Here is an 18251-nt window from a genome sequence, read left to right on the forward strand (position 1 = left end):
CAGGCATCACCATCATATCATTCCCTACGTTCATTGGAATCAAATGCTATTTACACTGGACACCAGTAGCTCACACCTGTAATCCTAGCTACTCAGGAGGCTGAGATCTGAGGATCACGGTTCAAAGCCAGCTGGGCACTAAAGTTATCTCCAACTAACCACCAGAAAATTGGAAGTGGTGCTGTGGCTCAAGGGGTAGGGTGGTAGCTTTGATCTGAAGTACTCAGGGACAGCGCCTAGGCTCAGAATTCAAGTCCCATGACCAAGCAAAAATAAATGACATTCACTAGAACAGCCCATCTGCCCACTGATTCCTACATCTATTCAAGACTACATTTTTTTATTTATTAAAAAAATTATTCTAAAGGTAAACTACAGAGTGGTTGCAGTTACATAAGTCTTCAGGTAAAGAGTACATTTTCTTTCTGAACAGTTTCACCCACTCCCTCATATTCTCCCTGATTTTTTTCATCCCGACTCCACCCCAGGTTACATTTAAAGAGGAACTTCAGTGGCCCAAATCCTTCATTGCTAAGATACTCACCTCCTCAGCGCTAGTCTTTTGGTTAGATGCTCCATGACCTCTAGGTCCTTTCCGTCTAGAATTCCTTCTCCTCCCCATATTTTACTGAAATAAGACATTGATATTAGGAAAATGCACCTCATGACAGCAGTATGTGGCTACTCTTATGATGAAAGATTGACTTAGAAATGTTATGCATTGTGGAGGTATATTCACAATATGTCATACAGTAACTATAAACCTGCACATATTCCAAACATATATATATATATATATATTAAGGTAAATTCATTTCAAATAGGCACAAGCAACCTTAAGTCCTATTGCAAATCATCTTTTGACTTTCACTACGTTCTCTTGAATATGTAAAAAATCCAATTTTACATGACAGTCAATTATTTCAGATATATTTTGTGTAGCCTTAGCAGATAGGGACCTCCAATTTTATCAGTGAGGTTTAGTTTGCTATCATAGAAGCATGAAATATGATTTAAAAATATGAAAAAAATGTCAAAGTGGAGTAACTACTAGTTTATTACATTTTTTTTACCTAGGCCCCTTTGAGGCAAATATGGCTTATTGGATGGAAGAGTGCTCTATTTGTTCTTGTGTAATGTCAGGTTGTCTATTCTATCAGAATTTATTTTTGCTCTCCTAGAGTTTGAACTTCTAGGCCTCTATTTGCTCAATGGATGGATTTTTGTGCCACATGAGCCACATCAGCAGACCAAGTTTACTGACTGGTTTTGAGATGAAAGTCTGAACAACTCTCCAACCAGCTTCTCCTCAAAACATAATTGTTCCTCTCTCAGCCTCTGGGCAGCTATTTAGTGAAGACATCTGCACAGTTTTTATTACTGATCAAGGGCTAGAGGAGTTGATTCACACAGACGTGGAAACCTCTCTCATCCCATGCCCCACCAACTCTGACTAGCATGGAATAGACCCAGCATTCCAGGCATTTTCATCACAATCTGTCCCGCCCCATCCCACTACCTTCCTGTGGCTGGCTCTCATTGTTGTCTTCACAGTCACACCCATCTGCAGCTGAGTGTCCCCAGCACAACTCCAAAAGTTTATGCTACCTGTTTTTAACCCCAACACATCCTTATTCTACAGTGGCCTCAAAGGCTATTTCATGCACCCTCAGACAATCAAGTAGCCATGAGAGTCCTACAATTTTTGTGCCTACAATGGCACTTCAAGGCTAGCACTTCAACAGTTGTACCATAGAATCATTTCCAGCTTTGTGAACAGAAAAGTTTCAGGGATTTTCCTAATCAGGCTGGCTTTGATCCGTGATTCGCAGATCTCAGCCTCCTTAGTAGTTATCATTACAGGCATGAGACTGTGGAACCTGGCTGGTACCTCTTATTCAGTAGTACTAATTGCGAAGAAGAGAGGATGATTCAACCACTGGAAGTTACCTCTCCCCCTTCTCCTGCTTTAACATCCTGCTGATAATATCCCATAAAATCAAGACTGTCAGACACTTTCCTTATCCCAGGCCTGTCATCCATGCCAATGATGATGCAAGATTCAAGCATCTGTCCTGTGGCCATCACAGAAAGCCCTGTCCCAGGTTCACTGAAGGCTAAATGCTGCTCTCTCACACTATCCCTTCCTCTCTCAACCCACTGCTGCCTCCTTACTCTAGTGACCTCAGAAACAGGATCCTTCAGCTCTTAGCCTCCAAAAGAATTACCATTAGTAGCATAAGCCATGTGTGTCCTGTTTTTATTATTGTCCAAGGCATGGTGGAGAAGTTTATTCACAGAGCAGTATGACTCCCCACTACCCCTCCTCCTGCTCTGATTTCGTGTTCAGGTTTATCTTTGTGATTGTTGTTCTTATTGTACTATGTTTAGTTATTTGTCTCCTCTTTTTTCATCTTATGGTTAATCTCATGTGGTTACTGTATCTGACTTTGCTACCTGGTATTCTGTATATATGTTTGTTTATTTGAAAGAGGGAAGGAAAGGGCAAAAACAAGATGACAGGGAAGGGATGGGGAGAGGGAACGGAGAACAAAAACATGAGAAGGGGTATCAAGTTTAGAGAAGTAATGCACCCACTACCTGACAAATGAAACCAACCCCTCTATACAATAAAATACCAAAAAAAAATCCTGCAGAGTCAAGAGGGGCAGTCACAGTCCCCACTGCCCAAGCTGCATCCCATGCCCAGGGAAGATCCCAGCCTCTGTGGTATGTCCAACAGATGTGCCACCCTGTGAGGCTTCCTGAGGGACTCATCAACATCGTAAATGTTCTTGTCTCATTCATCTTCCTCCTGTCTCCCCACTATACCACAATGAACTCAAAGCATGATCCTTCTATAGTTCAACTCCCACTATAGTCTGAACCACTGACGGTTATCTAGTTCACTGCTTACCAAATAGTGGAGAAGATTACTCATAGAGCAAAGAGAACCCATCACACTTGGAATGTCTGATTTCCTTCTGAACAGATCCCTCGGAATCAAGTCGACCAGCCCTCTCCTCATTTCCTGGGTGACTCCTGGCCTGTGCCGAGGAAGCATCCATAGTCTCTCCTGTTGACAACACCGGCTTCCCACTCTGCCCTGTGATGGGCTTACAAAGGCCCATTTCTCTTTGGTCTTTATCTCACTGCCAAATTTCCACTACCTTACAACCCTGGGCCTGAAAATGCTCTCCTTCTGCTCTGATCACAGATTTTATTCTCCTTCTGCTCTGATCACAGATTTTGTTCTCCTTTTATTTTTAGTCGCTGCCCGCAGGAGTTAATTCACCGAGCAGTGAGACCCTGGCTCCACCCTGACACCGATGAGTGCTGAACACAACACGACCCTCCGTGTCCAGATCCCCACACATGTTCCTCCCCTAAGCTCCCGTCCCCACCCCCCACTCAAGACCCCTGTCCTGTGGACATTAGAGATCCCGCACCCCCACCAATGAGCGCCTCCTACACACCCCAAAGCCTCATCCCCCCTCCCCCCTCCACTCCCCCCTCCACTCCTCCCTCCTGTGCCTTGTGGACACCTCACCACAGCATGGCAACAACACCAGATCCTTCCGCCCTCAGCCCTCCAAGGAGCTGCTGTAGCGGGCGGGAGCCTCCGGCCTCCATCTTCCATGACTGCAGAAGTGGATTCACAGAGCAGTGGACCCTCCCCGTCCACCCGGTCCCCAGGGCCGCTGACCAGGTCCAGCCCGTCCCCGTGGAGCAGGTGTCCTCCCCCCTCCTGTCCACCCCCTCGCACTGCCCACCCCACGACCTCCTCACTTTGTCCAGGCCGCGCCACCACCACAAAGGCCAGGCGACAGTGCCACCTTCCAAGGAAAGGATGGCAATCTCGAAACTCCTCAACCTACAAACCTCCCCCTACTGAAGCCCTCTGCCCCTCCCAACACGGAGTCACATTTACTTCCGGCCAGGTTTGCTCTGAGGCCTTACCTCGAGTTTTAAAGTTAAGGAGAACGCAGACAGAGCACACCGATCTCCTACCCGGTTTACAGCGACGAGCGCCAAGGCTCTGCCACGCACATGTGCAATAAAGGGAACGTGCGGGGTGCGCTGAGCACAGAGCCCACACATGCGCAGTGTGGAACAAGCTGAATATGAAGTCATAATCATCATATTGCCTGGAAATGATTACGCCCACTGCGGGTAGCACCTATGGGACTTAAACCTCTTTTCCCACCTGGGTATAGACCTTCTATACCCTATGTCTTCTATATCCCATGTCTGAAAATACATGTACATATATCACTTTGCTCTCAACCAACTTTTCTCCCATTGGCAGGACATTCAAAAAGCTAGCCCAGCTTGCCGCTGCGGAGCAATGTGTCTAAAAACACACACCGAGGGCAAAAAATTGTTAAAACTTAACTTTTGTCTGGTGCCTGTTATTGACCTCTGTACTCAGCATTTGAAATGTGAAGGTTGTGGTTAGAAGTCAGCCTGAGCATGAAAGTCTGTGAGAAACATATCTCCAATAAACCACTTAGAAAAATCTAGAGTAAGTGAAATGAACGCCGGAATACGGAAAAAAAAAGGTTTTTCTTTGTGGTTGTTGCTCTTAATGTACTCTGTGAAGTTATTTCTTTTCTCTTTTTCCCCTGATGGTTAATCTCATGTGGTTACTGTATCTAACTTTGTTACCTGGTATATTGTGTGAGCACTTATTTGTTTATTTGAAATAGGGAAGGGAAGGGGGAAAACAAGATGTCAGGGAAAGAGGGAGGAAAAGGGGGACAAAAAGGGAGACAAAAACAAGAGATGGAGTATCAATGTTCAAGAAGTAATGCATCCAGTAACTGACGAATGTAACTATAACTCCTCTATACATTACCCTGAAAATAAAATACAACAAAAATTTAAAAATGTACTCAATACCTTACATACGAAACTGTAACCTCTCTATACAAAACCCTGTTAATAAAAATAAGTTAAAACAAACAAAAGAGAAAAGGCTAGAAGTGGAGATGTGTCTCCAGTGGTAGACTGCTATGCTTCAGCACAATTTTGTTCAGGGACAGCAGCAAGAACTTGAGTTCAAGCCCTAAGACTGGCAAAAAAAATTCACACATATATAATATATACACACATTATATCTACATACTTATGTAACATGTATATATGTGTGTTATATACATGCATACCTGTCTATATTTACTCATGGGTGCAGACTTATGACATCCATACAGTGTGAATCAAAATAACTGACACAACATTTATGAGTAATTTTTTAAAGAGAAATCTATAATGGAAAATCAATTTACCCACTATTTTTGAACAACTAATATGAAACAAACCAATACTATAAAATCTACTAATTTGGTAGGAATAAAGAGTAGAGTACTGTGTTGAAAATTTCTTAGCCCTTACTTATGACTGCATACAAACATGTATGTATTATTGAGTTCCGGCATTCAGAATGCTATTTCTAGGAAAGCAGCAATACAGGGATGGGCAATGTTAATGAGGGCCATGACCAAATCAGATAAATGGATCCACACTAGCTCAAGAGAGATGCACCAACACCTGAGGATCAAAGTAAAGTTTTGGAAAAAGGAGATAGTGTAAGTGACAGATCCTTGCACCACTCACCATAGCACACCAGGTAAGAAAAAGGAAACAATAGGATGTTGTCTTTAACACTGGCTGAAAGGTGACCAGAACAATGAATGTGGTAGAGTTCAGTGCCGAGTGCTGTCCCTCACTATAATCAACTTCCCTTTCTCATTTGCTGTGTGTGAAAACATTCTGCTCCCTTTGCTCCTCCTCCTTTTCTGTCTCCATCGAGCCTCAAGGTAGATAACGTGGACAGGTGTAAGGAGTAACCATGAGACACATGATTTCAGTCTGGGGCTCAGTTTGGTCTGAAAGACTCAAATATTTTGAACTACAAAATTTCAGGGATCAATGAAGCTTTCTTAAGACAGCTTTCAACATTTAGGAAATCCTACCATCTATGCTTTCTTACCACACATTCATGGAATAACGTTTTTGACATACTCATGCACAGCCTTTCTTAGCATGGTAAACTGCAGACTTTTCTTTCATCATACTGACAAAACAAACATCATAGTTTCCTGCTAATATTAAATGGTTTACATCTTTTTAAAGATATTTTTCATATTTTATATTCAAATTCATTACCATAAAGCTCATTTATTTCACAGTTTTAATTGGTAGTATCTATTTTATTTTATTTTATTTTAAAAGTGATATACAGAGAGCTGGGAGTTTGGCCTAGTAGTTAAAGTGCTTGCCTAGCATGCATGAAGACCCGGGTTCGATTCCTCGGTACCACATATAGAAAAAAGGAGAAAAGTGGTGCTGAGGCTCAAGTGGTAAAGCTCTAGCCTTGAGAAAGTCCAAGGACAGTGCTCAGGCCCTGAGCTCAATCCCAGGACTGGCAAAAAAAAGTGATATACAGAGGGTATAGGTTTATACTATAAACTATGAGATTCCTGTTTGGTAAACTATCAGAGAGGGAAACACATAGAATGGCACTTTATTTTGTAATACAACATATCTAAACGTTAACTAATATTTTCCAGATACTTCTATAAATGTTTGCTTTATAAATGCAGATTATTTCTACAATAAGTTATGTTTTCTCATAATATATGCCAGGGAATAGAATTATGCTTATTTCAGAACACCATGAGTTGAAGTCCAGCCTGTGCTACATACCAAGACACACTCTCAAAAAAGTGGAAAAAAAACAAAGTTGGATATACTGTCTACACAGAATTATTCATTGTGATTATGACAAATCCATTATCTTCTGTCATTTTTATAACATATTCACAGAAGTGATTTTCGTGTTTTTCACCTTCTAACCATCTTCTTTTTCCTTTTCCCATCAAAATCTCAGAAGCATTCCATAATGGCAAATATTTTAGATATGTATACAGGAATATTTATATATCCATATATGTCTGCATTTATGCATATATATATGTAATCAACACACACAGAGACACATGCACCCACACATCCACCCCCACAAACACAGAAACACAGAGAAATGCTCAACACCCCTGGCCTTAAATTAAATGCATGTCAAAATAGCACAAGGGATTTACTCCTATAATCCTAGGCATTCAGGAGGTTGAGATCTGTGTATTTAGGGTTAAAATCAGCCAAGACAGGTAAGGCTATGAGACTTTTTTTCTCCAATTAACTACCAAAGTACTTGAAGTAGAGCTTTGGATCAAGTGGAACAAAACAAAACCCAGAACTGAGTTTTCATCTATCTCCAATTAAAATAGTCACCATGAAAAACATTTAAAAATCTTCTAAAAAGCTGTGGGAAAAGGAATTTTTACACCCTGTTGGTATAAATGTAAACTATCATATATATATATATATATACATAAGGATATGTATATGAATATATATAAACACAAATGTATATACATACCCGTATGCTCATTTATACATAATCCACTAAATCGTGGAGGCTGCCAGGATTACCTTGTGGTGATGGCTGGAGCTGCAAACTCTTTCCTAGCTTTCCCTCTCATGGCTGTTCTCTCATAATTTTCAGCTATTCTGTTCCTCCCCTGGGGTTTTTAGTGTTCTTCCAGTTTGGCTGTTCTGAATAGAGTTTCTCCTTAGTTTCCCAAACACTTCACTTTCTGCATCCTCACTGAAGTCCGCTCCTCTTCACATCATCCATTCCATGCATGACACATTGTTTACCTGTTGGGGAACCTGTCAGTCATGGCCCTTTCCTCCTCATTTGCTTCCTGGGGCTGAGAGGCATTGCCAACCTCTTTACTGCATTCTGAGATTAAAGAAGAATCACTTCTCAGGAAGATGATTTAAACCAGATAATTTGAAATTAAACCATACAGAACCTCTTGGACCATGACTGCCACCACAGTGCAGGGAAGTCAATATCCTTAGGGAATGAAAAAAATAGGAAGAAAGAAGGGAGGAAGAAAGGAAAGAACAGAGGGAGTTATATGGAGCCTCCAATAAAACTGAAGTTTGAAGGAAGGCAGTCCAGGCATGGTCTCATCTCTTAGGTGCTGGCTGCACAGCCCAGCCCACCCACATAGACAACTAACCTCTATTTCTTTGGATTTCTTCAGCCGGATAAATGTGGTTATTCTAATATCCCAGCTTCCTTTAGCACAGACCTGTCCACAGTGTGGGCTATATCTCAGTTGTAGCACAAACAAAACAAAACAAAAGCACAATAAGCAGGACTCCTGATTATCTCAGAGCTTAGAGGACAATGGTGTGAACCTTGAACAATGGCAAGGTTTCCAGATTTCCCCCCAATCCCTTAGAGTTGCTCAAACATGAGGATACCAATTCGCAAGACCACTTCCAAATTTATGAAGAAGTAGACAACCTAAGTGTGGGGTGCAGTATTGAGTTGACATGACTGGTGTATGGCCCTCAGCTCTCTTATTCTTAGTCCATTTACACTCCAGGTATCGACTGTCAAGATTCCTACAAAATCCCCATCCTGAATCCATCACTGCTCAAATCCAATCTAATTGACATCAACGATTTCATCCATGGTAAACATACTGCAGTTGGACCCACCCTTGTGTATCTAGCTGGACTTCCCCCAGGCCCAACTCAGCACATTCTGCTCAGTCCACTCCCAACCTTCTCCAGTTCTTATTTGTCCTATCTAGGTTTTCAAACAAAGAAATATTTTGACCCTAAGAAACCTAAAATTTGGAAGCTGGAAATGTGGCCTACTGGTAGAATGCTTGTCTAGCATGCCCAAAGCCCTGGGTTCAATTCCTTGGTACCACATACACAGAAAAAGCCAGAAGTGGTGCTGTGGCTCAAGTGGTAGAGCACTAGCCTTGAGAAAACACAAGGACAGCACCCAGGCCCTGAATTCAAGCCCCAGGACTGGCAAAAGTAAAGAAAACTAAAATTTGTATTGGTATCACCCTGAATCCCTCCTTGACTGCTGCCTAATCTCCACTGTCAGGAAACTCCTACACAGGCTTGGAGCTCAGATCAAAATCTCTTTTGATACAGTAGTGGGGCTTGAACCCACAGCCTCAAGCTCTTACATAGCCTTTATGCAGGTGGCAGGAGTGCTTTCCAACTTGAGCCACTTCTTCACTCCTGAAATTTTTCTGATTAATTTGTTGGTTAGGAGAGTCATAAGAGGTCGTGTGCAGTGGCTCACACCTGTAATCCTAGCTACTCAGGAGGCTGAGATCTGAGGATCTAGGTTCAAAGCCAGCTCGGGCACAAAAGGACCAGAGATTCTTGTCTTCAATTAACCTCTAAAACACGGGAAGTGGGGCTTGGCTCAAGGGTAGGGTAGTAGTCTTGCTCTGAAGAGCTCAGGGACAGTGCCCAGGCCCAGGGGTAGGGTGATAGCCTTGAGCTGAAGAGCTCAGGGACAGTGCCCAGACTGAGTTCAAGATCCATGACTCCCACCCCCCCCCAAAAAATAAAAGAGTTATAAGAAAGTGTCAGTGGATGCTAACTTCATCTCAGATCACAGCCTCTTGCATAGTTAAGATTATAGGCAGCAGCCACTGGCACCCAGCAAAGGAATAATATATATCAGATTTTGTCTCTTTTTTTGTGTGTGCTGGCATTTCACTTTAACTTTTAAGGTGGGCACTCTATCACTTGAAACTTTTTTCTACATTCTCAAATTTCACTTTTAAAATGCCTTTCACATTGTCCTGTATGGGTCTTGGAAATATAAATATAATTACATAGATATAAAAATCTATGTTGGGCCATATACTCTATTGACATAATATTATATTATATAGATCAACATGTATCCAAAGACATATAGTCTCAGCTTCGTTTTAATTATGTTCTAAAATCTATGTGCCAGGAGTTGTATATAGAGATTGCCTTCTTGATTACTTGTTTGTTAAACATGTTATTTGAAATATGATGTAAAAACTCAGTGTTAATAAAATCTTCTTATTAAAAAATTGTCTTGTGTGTGTCTTATGAAGAACTGGCTACTTGCTCATTGTGACCCATAATCTGGGGCCTACTACTGACTGACAAGAAGTTGTGGACCATGTTGCTGCACACACTGCCCCTGTAGGAAGCAGGCTCCATACACTGTCACTGTTAGCCATAACCACATGCAGCAGACAAAAGACAAACCCATAGTGTCTACTTTCACTTTTGTCCTATTTCATGTTTTCCATGTTGGCTACATTCATTTCATTAAGGAATCCATGTTACTAAAATTACGGCTTGAAATCAGGGCCTCACGTTTTTGCCTGACTTTTTTGTTTTTGTTGTAGTTGTTGTCCTGGGCTTTAATTTAGAATCTCTGAGGGTTGTTGTTGCTGTTGTTGCTTTTCCTGTGGGCTCTACCACTCTTCCACTCGATGCACAGCTCCATTTTCAAGTTTTAGTGGTTAAATGATGATAGATATTTTATGGGGTTTTCTGCCCATGGTGGCTTCAAATCAGGAATATCTGACCTAAGATTCCTGAGTATCCAGGATGACAGGGGTGAGACATCAATCCCTGATTTCTGTAATGGATTTTCCTGAAACAGGCATCTACCACTTGAGCCATACCTCCACTTTCAGCTTTTTTTCTACTTAGAGATTTGTTGGCCATACTAGAGTTACAGGGGTGAGCCATTGGTATAAATATCATATCCTTTTTCAAGAGCAAACCCCTTTCTTAAGTAGGAAGAAGGAGGACCAAACTGGGGAGTTGGCATCCATGAATGAAATCCCCAACGGACATGGCAATACCAACTTAGCAATTTGTGCATCAAATTCTGTTGTTGTCAATTGCAGTAGAGCTACAGGAAGTGTGAGAAGGAGACCACTATTTCCAGTCCTCAGTAATGATAGTCTTCTTAGGATGTGGAGGACATAGGAAGGAGACCTAGAAGTTATTCTGCTTGAAAGGAAGTGGTCCTTCCAGAATCAAGACGAAGAGTTCTGTTTCCCTTGATTAGAAGCCACTACACTGTCTCATATGCCATTAGATGTCCTCTGCCCTCCATGTCAAACACTGATCTTTTAATATAATTTTCTGGATCCCTACTTTCTTAACTCTGTAGAAGAGGTCATTTAAGCCTGGAAAATTTGTATTGCAAGATGTCAAGCTGAGGACAAGGTGAGGGTCTGGAAGCTATAGGGGTTTTGTGACAGAATACTACCCTAGTAAAAATAAATGCTAAGGTGGAGAGATGACCAATATATGGTGTAGGTGTGGCCTTTCAGGGGATGCCCTGACCTTCAGAGTTGCCTCTTCTCTAAGCTGGCCTTCCAGAGGCTCAGAAAAGGATGAGATGGAGAGAATAGAACTGTGCAAATGTGATGTGTCCAAAGTCAATCTGATATCTGTACTTCCTGCCCATATACCTCTACAACTCACTTGCAGGCATCTCTATCCTGAGTCCTGCTATGGCCCGGCCTCAGAAATTCCTGGACTCCCTCTCTGTCTCACAGGTCAATGCATATGTTCAAGAGTAGGTTTCATTTTCTCTTTCAACAGTGTCCAAAATAATTTCCTGTGGTCACCACATGTCCGAAACTATCCTTCCTGTGTTTTTCTGCCTTTCCCTCTCTGTCTCTCTCTGTGTCTCTGTGTCTCTGTGTCTGTGTCTGTGTCTGTGTCTGTCTCTCTCTGTCTTTCTCTCTCTCTCTCTCTCTCTCTCTCTCTCTCTCTCTCACACACACACACACACACACACACACACACACACACACACACACACACACACACCTGTCTCTTGGGTTGTGCCTGTCCTTGACTCTCTCTGTCTCTCTCTGTCTGTCTCTGTCTCTCTCATCTTTCTCTCTCAATATCTCTTCTCTCTCCATCCATCTCCTCTCTTATTCCAATTTTGCCCTCCTGGATTTGGTGAAACTTCTTTGTTCCATCTCCTGTATTTGTCATAAATCCATAGGACTATTTTCAAGTAGAATCTGATAGAACAGCATCTGAGATTTCAGCTCCCAGGTTCCTGAATGACTCTGTATTTCTCACATTCAAGGCCTCCTTGCAGACCTAGCTAGGTCTCCTGGAAATCATGATCCCAGTCTTGTCAGTCTGCAACTCTCTCTCTTGGCCATTGATAGACTAACCTCTTCTCATTTTTCTCATGTGATATCTGCACATTACTGTTCACTCTACCAAGAATGCTTTTCCAGCAGTGATGTACAGAATTCTCTTTCCATTTTGGTGGCTGTCACCATCTTAATGTGGACTTTGAATATGCTTGTGCTGTTTATTTTTGCTGGCCCTGAGACTTGACTTCAGAGCCGAGGTGATCTCCCTGAGCTACTTTGCCTGTGGCTAGTGCTCTATCAGTTGGGGCACAGGTCCATTTCTACTTGCTTTGGTTCTTATCTGGAGATAAGAATCTTGTGGACTTTACTGATCATGCTGGTCTTAAGGGTTGATCTATACATCTCAGCTTTCTGAGAACCAAAACTTGACTCCAGAATACTCTTGACAACCTTACTCCATCATACATCTGATGTCCCAACTTCTTGCCAATGTTTTATTTCCCCATGTCACCCTTAGTGCCTAACAATGTAATTTACTTCCTTATATCACTTACATTGTATCACATTTCCTCTCAATCAACCACACAGGCTTCAGTAAAAAAAGAAATGTGTCCTGTCCATTTGCCTAGAATGAGGTTTTACAAACAATAGACAAAAATATGGGTTGAATAAATATTTCAATGACTGACTTTACCCATTGTGTAAATGTATTAACTGTTGTGACAATGTATAAGAAGCAGATTCAGGTATCATTTCATGCAATCCAGATATTTCCTTTTCTAACTGCATAAAGTTGATGGTGGAGATGGTAGTGATACTACGGTGTGGGAGGAGGAGGCATGCTCTAGGAATAGTTTTCAGTGCTAGTAAAGAAGTAGCACTGCTGTGTGCTGCTAGACCTGTAATCCTAGCCACACACCAGACTCAAAGATGAGAATTGGGGTTCAAATCCAGTCCAGGCAGAAAAATCAATGAGTTTAATCTCTAATGAAGCAGAAAAACAAACCAGAAATCAAGGCATGGTTCAAGTGTGAGAATACTAGCCTTTACTATAGTATCTAAGTATGAATGTTAAGCCCAAGATTAAAGAGCAGTACTAGAATAAAAACAAAAGGACAGTATCTCACTTTGTTATCTGATATATTGAATTTATTTGTATTTGGTTATTTGAAATTTGATAGGGAAGGGGGGAAAACCAAGATGGGTGGAGATGGTGGGGGGGAGGGTAATGGGTACCAAGACATGTGAAAGGGTATCAATGTATGTGAATTAATGCACCTTTTATCTGGCAAATATCATGTAACCCTTTTATTAATTACAATAAAAAATTTAAAAAAAACAAAAGGAACCCTTTGGAGCCCCATTCAATTTCATAGTTACTGAATGTTCTTGGGTTACAAGATAGATCTATACATGAGAAGCCAAGTAGAATTTTATCGGGCAGAAGTCAGTTGGTTACAGCATTAAGATCATTTATAGGTAAATGTTGAACGTTCCCAAATTTAAATACTACAAAACAGGGAGGAAGACAGAAGGAAAAGGCAGAAGAAATGTGCACTTTCTGGTGTTCTTTGAGGCACAGGGTCACTGGATTAAGGCTGAGATCCCTACTATCTGAGTTTTTTGCATTTCCAGCATGGAAAATGCCAGTGATCTCTCCTAGCAAAAATGAGGATGGACAAAATTATATTCAGCATGGTAGATAATAAAAAAATTGAAAATGTAACTACCATATGATCATATATTACCATTCCTTAGTATTGACCAGGAGGAGTATAAATGAAAATAAGCCCAACTAGATTTGGACTCCCATATTCTGCACTCAAGGCCAGTGCTCACAGTTCTGTGGCTTGTCTAGCTCTCTACAAGATGAAGTGAGGGAGGACAGACACCAAATTACCGAGGTACTTGGGAAGAGATTTGAAGTGTCCTGGCTGAGGCTCTGGCTATGAGAATACAGGCAAATAAGGATGATTGCAAAGGTTTGTACTAGAGAAGTAGCACAGTTGGCCTTTAACCTTACTGTGAAATGATTCATAGTACAGGAATGTAACAAGACCTGTAAATAGACCATGAAGGAAGGAAGAACCTCAAAAAGGAGACAGTTCATGCAAATCTGGCTGAATGCATGATCAAGGGGCCAAGGTAGAAGTGGGCATGTGGTGGAATGCAGCCATTCCATATTTATGTGTCCTTGAGTAAAGTCCTCAGAATATCAAAGTTTTGCTAAAATGTGAAAAAAACAGTTTATTCAAGATTTTTGCTACAGGCATTCCACAATAATAGAAAGAGAGATGAGGCCCAACTCTGAATATGACCTAATAGGGTACTGGCTCCACACAAATCAAATATTTGTGCTCTAAGGAGGGACAAAACAAACTTCAGCTCTCCTCAAGGGCAAGCCAATATCCAAGATGAGAGGATTTAGCAGAATTTCATGTCAAGATTTGTAAATGCACTTAAAAAAAATAAAATGCAGATGGAAGGGAGTGTAACTCATAAGTAGCGTGTGGAAAAACATGGTAAATGGAAATGAAACCTGAAGCCAATATGAAAAATAAGCAAAAAGTTGAAGGAACACTAAATAGGGGTTAAATATGCAAGACTGAAAACTACCTCCACAGTGGAGTCTGATGAAAGACTTTGTGCTCCTTTTCCTACCACCTCATAAAGAAACGGGGTAAGCTGGGGGTCAATGGCTCTTTCCTATAATCCTAATCCTAGTTACTCGGGAGGCTGAAAACTGCGGATCTGAGCTTTTCACTGGCCTGAACAGGAAAGCCCATGAGAGTCTTTTTTACACTTAATCACCACACCACCAAATGCGGAGCTGTGGCTCAGGTAGTAGAGCTCTCCCCTTGGAAACATGAGGTCAAGCTCCAGGACGGGCACTAAAACAAATAAACAACAAGAACAGGGATAGTTGGAATGTGAGTAGAATTTTGATTGGTATTTACTTTGTGATTATGGATGTTAAGCATTTATTTATGTATTTGTAGGCTAAATCTTTCTGATTTAGGCTGTATTTGTTTCCATTTTGATTGTGTGTAAGTGAGTCTTCCTGTTATCCTGTCAGGTCAGATTATTTTGTGGATCACAACAGATTTTTTTCACTGGCTACAACTATGTATATAATCTCCACTCATGAACCCCAATGCTCTTTCCCAAACAAAGAAAAGGAGCGTTAGATAGGGGAATACATATCTATAATTTTAAACTTCTAGTCTGTGCAATTACAGGACTTGGAAAAATTGTATGAAATAAAGTAAGGCAGACCCAAAGAAATATAGGTTGCATGGTTACTCTCATTTGTTGTAATTACAATGTACCTATAAATCTAAAAGTGAACATACTAGTTATTAAAAGACAAAAAATACACTTTAGCATGATAAAGAATCTAGAAGTTCACGCTGAAACCAGCAAAGGATATTTTTAGATCACAAAGGCTCAGTAGTTAGATATATATGATCATATGAACATATGCACATTATCATATGCATATGATCAAAATGAACACGAAGAGATGGGAAAAAGGGTTTTTGTTATTTCACTTTTGATTTTGTTTTTTTTCTCATAGGGTTTTGTTATTTCGCTTTTGATTTTGTTTTTTTCTTGTTGGTTGCTGTTTTTGTTTTTTATAACTCTTATCTTGTATCTAAGTTTATCTGTTTGGGGGAGGGGGTTAGGGCAGCATAGAAATGGTGGGAAAAACAAATAAATACAGCAGTGATACTTACTAGACACTATGTTGAAAAGGAAGGAAAATACTTTTGTGGAAAGTGCGGAGGGATAACTAGTAGAAAAGGGATGAAGAGGTGATACTGTTCTAAAAGAAATGCACTCACTACCTGACTTATGAAACTGTAACCTCTTTCACCTTTTTCATAACAATAAAATAAAAAAGAATATCCTGCCTGCTGGCAGCATTTACTTCAAATTCTTGGTCCTGCCAGACATGCTCAGCAGCCAGACAGGAACATGGTTAGTTCCATGTGCTTTTAGTGAATTCTGGATTTAATTTGCACAGGCAAGCTGTTGCCTAGTGACCAGTATGCCGAGCCCAAATTCAGTACTCTTTTTATGGCTGCCAGCTACCTCCAGCTTTCTGAACTGGCAGCTGTCTGCTATCCTATATTCCAAAGAGCACGAAAGAACTTTTTCCCTAGACAGGTAGAGGCTGCTGGCCTGGTTCATCCATTTTGCAGCCAAGGACTGTCCACAGCCTCTGTTATATGGCCTCAGCACCTGTGGCTCTTGGATGGACATAAGGATCACCATTCCTAGCAGGAATTCCCTCAACCCAAAGATACAGATGATGTGCTTTTTCTGGAAAGCTCTGTCAAGAGTGCACATATAGCATATTCAGCCAGTGGGGAGGTGGGCTCAGGTAGCTGTGAGAGTAGCATTAATGGGAGTAGCAGGGGCTATGACCAGTAGCTGTACTTAGACCTATAAAAAATGAGACCCCCCCCACACCTAAAGAAAGAGTGCAGCCAAGTAAAAGCAAGCAAAACCACCCCTGCCAGCCTCCATCCTATTTGATACCAACAGTACAATAAATATTGACCTGGATGGGGACCTCTGATGAGTCCATGGATCTGGAAAATATGGAGGAGTACCACCTGATCCTGCTGGAGATGGACAGCCTCAAAAGAGCCTCTTGAAAGAAGGAATGGTGTCGAGAGTTTGGCCTAGTGGTAAAGTGCTTTCCTAGCATGTACAATGACCCAAGTTCGATTTCTTGGTACCACATATATAGACAAGCCGGAAGTGATGCTGTGGCTCAAGTGGTAGAGTGCTAGCCTTGAGGAAGCCCAAGACCCTTGAGGAAGCTCAGACCCTGAGTTCAAGCACCAGGACTGGCAACAAAAGAAAGAAGGAATGAAACAAGAAGGAGCCTGTTTCTGCTTCATACCCTTTAAGCAAAAATAAATAGGGCCCAAGGTCCTTGCTCTAGTAAAGAGTGAAGGGTTGGAAATCCAGATCCCAATGGCATTCTGACCTATGGTGTTGGTGTTGGTGGCCCCAGTTGGACCTTATAGAAAACACCAATACCCCTAAACGTGGAAGAACAGCAAGGTGGGGAATCAGGACACAGTTAAACTGAGGGTGATAGTGTACACATCGGCAGGGGAGCTATGAGATGGTGTCATGTGGAGACAACCCGTGTGTGTGCATGCCCTGCTCAGAGCAGCTCAATGCTCATGTGGAGAAGCACACAAAGGAGCAGGTATTCATCAAGGAGGAGAAGGTCTGTGGGATGTGCAGTGGGGTGGTGAGGCAGAGGCTGAGGATCATGCTGCCTTTCAAGGGTTCAGTATGTGAGAAGACCTATAAGGATGCGGCCAACCTGAGTCAGCATGAGAAGACACACTGGCTAATGAGGCCCTTCTCTGCAATACCCAAGGCAAGATGTTCACCAAGTGTGGTGGTATATGTCACACCCCATATAGAGCCACCTAGACCTGAAGTCTTTTCCCTGTGATGAGTCTGGTATGCCTCACTGAGCACATGCATGTGCATTGAGGCAAGAAGACCTATGAGTGCTATCCGTATTGGGTCAAGTTCACTCAGGAATACACCCTTCTCAGCCACCTGACCATGCACCCGCCTCTCCCAAGAAGACAAAGACCTGTGGGTGCCCTCTGAAGAACTGATGCATGGGAATCAAGCAATGGAGAAAGCAGGACCAAGGGGTGCCCTGTGTAGACCTGATGCATGGGAACCCAGCAAAGGAGAAACAAGTAGGTATGGAGAGAGGTGGGGGTGAGGGGCGGGACTGAGCCTCAAGTCCAGTGGGAGTCTCTCAACATCCCAACAGCTTCTTCACCACAGGTGCCCCACACCCAGAGATTTAGTCACCAGTCAGTACCACGGAGGAGAAATCTGCATGTGCAGCCCCATGTGTGTTGCTGGTGGTGAACATGCCACCTCCCCATTCTATACCTCACTCTAGCCCAAGGGAGCTACCAGGAAGAATGGTAAGCACATTATTTGGGTCTTGCTGACACCTGGTCCCTTTCCTTGAGGCTGGGCTAGAGAAGGGGGAGAAGGGAACAACCTTCATTCTAGTAAGACTCCCACACAACAGGGACTGTGGTTGTGAGTGTGTGCTAGGGTTTATGTATGCCCCTGGCTCTAGGGAACAGATGCTGTGTGGTAGCTCCTGCATTTGTTTAGCGCAAGGATGGCTTTGCTCCCTGGCACAGCAGTAGTGAGGGTAACCCCACT

The 18251-nt window shown here is 42.1% G+C and overlaps 1 pseudogene; it reads left to right on the forward strand.

Annotated features, from left to right (window-relative positions):
* The first annotated feature begins 4099 nt into the window (after nucleotides 1-4099).
* LOC150040802 (hypermethylated in cancer 2 protein-like) lies at nucleotides 4100-16684 on the forward strand (annotated as a pseudogene).
* The last annotated feature ends 1567 nt before the right edge of the window (nucleotides 16685-18251 follow it).

This window comes from Megascapheus bottae, chromosome X (assembly GCF_031878675.1).
Source record: "Megascapheus bottae isolate mThoBot1 chromosome X, mThoBot2.hap1, whole genome shotgun sequence".
Lineage (NCBI taxonomy): Eukaryota > Metazoa > Chordata > Mammalia > Rodentia > Geomyidae > Megascapheus > Megascapheus bottae.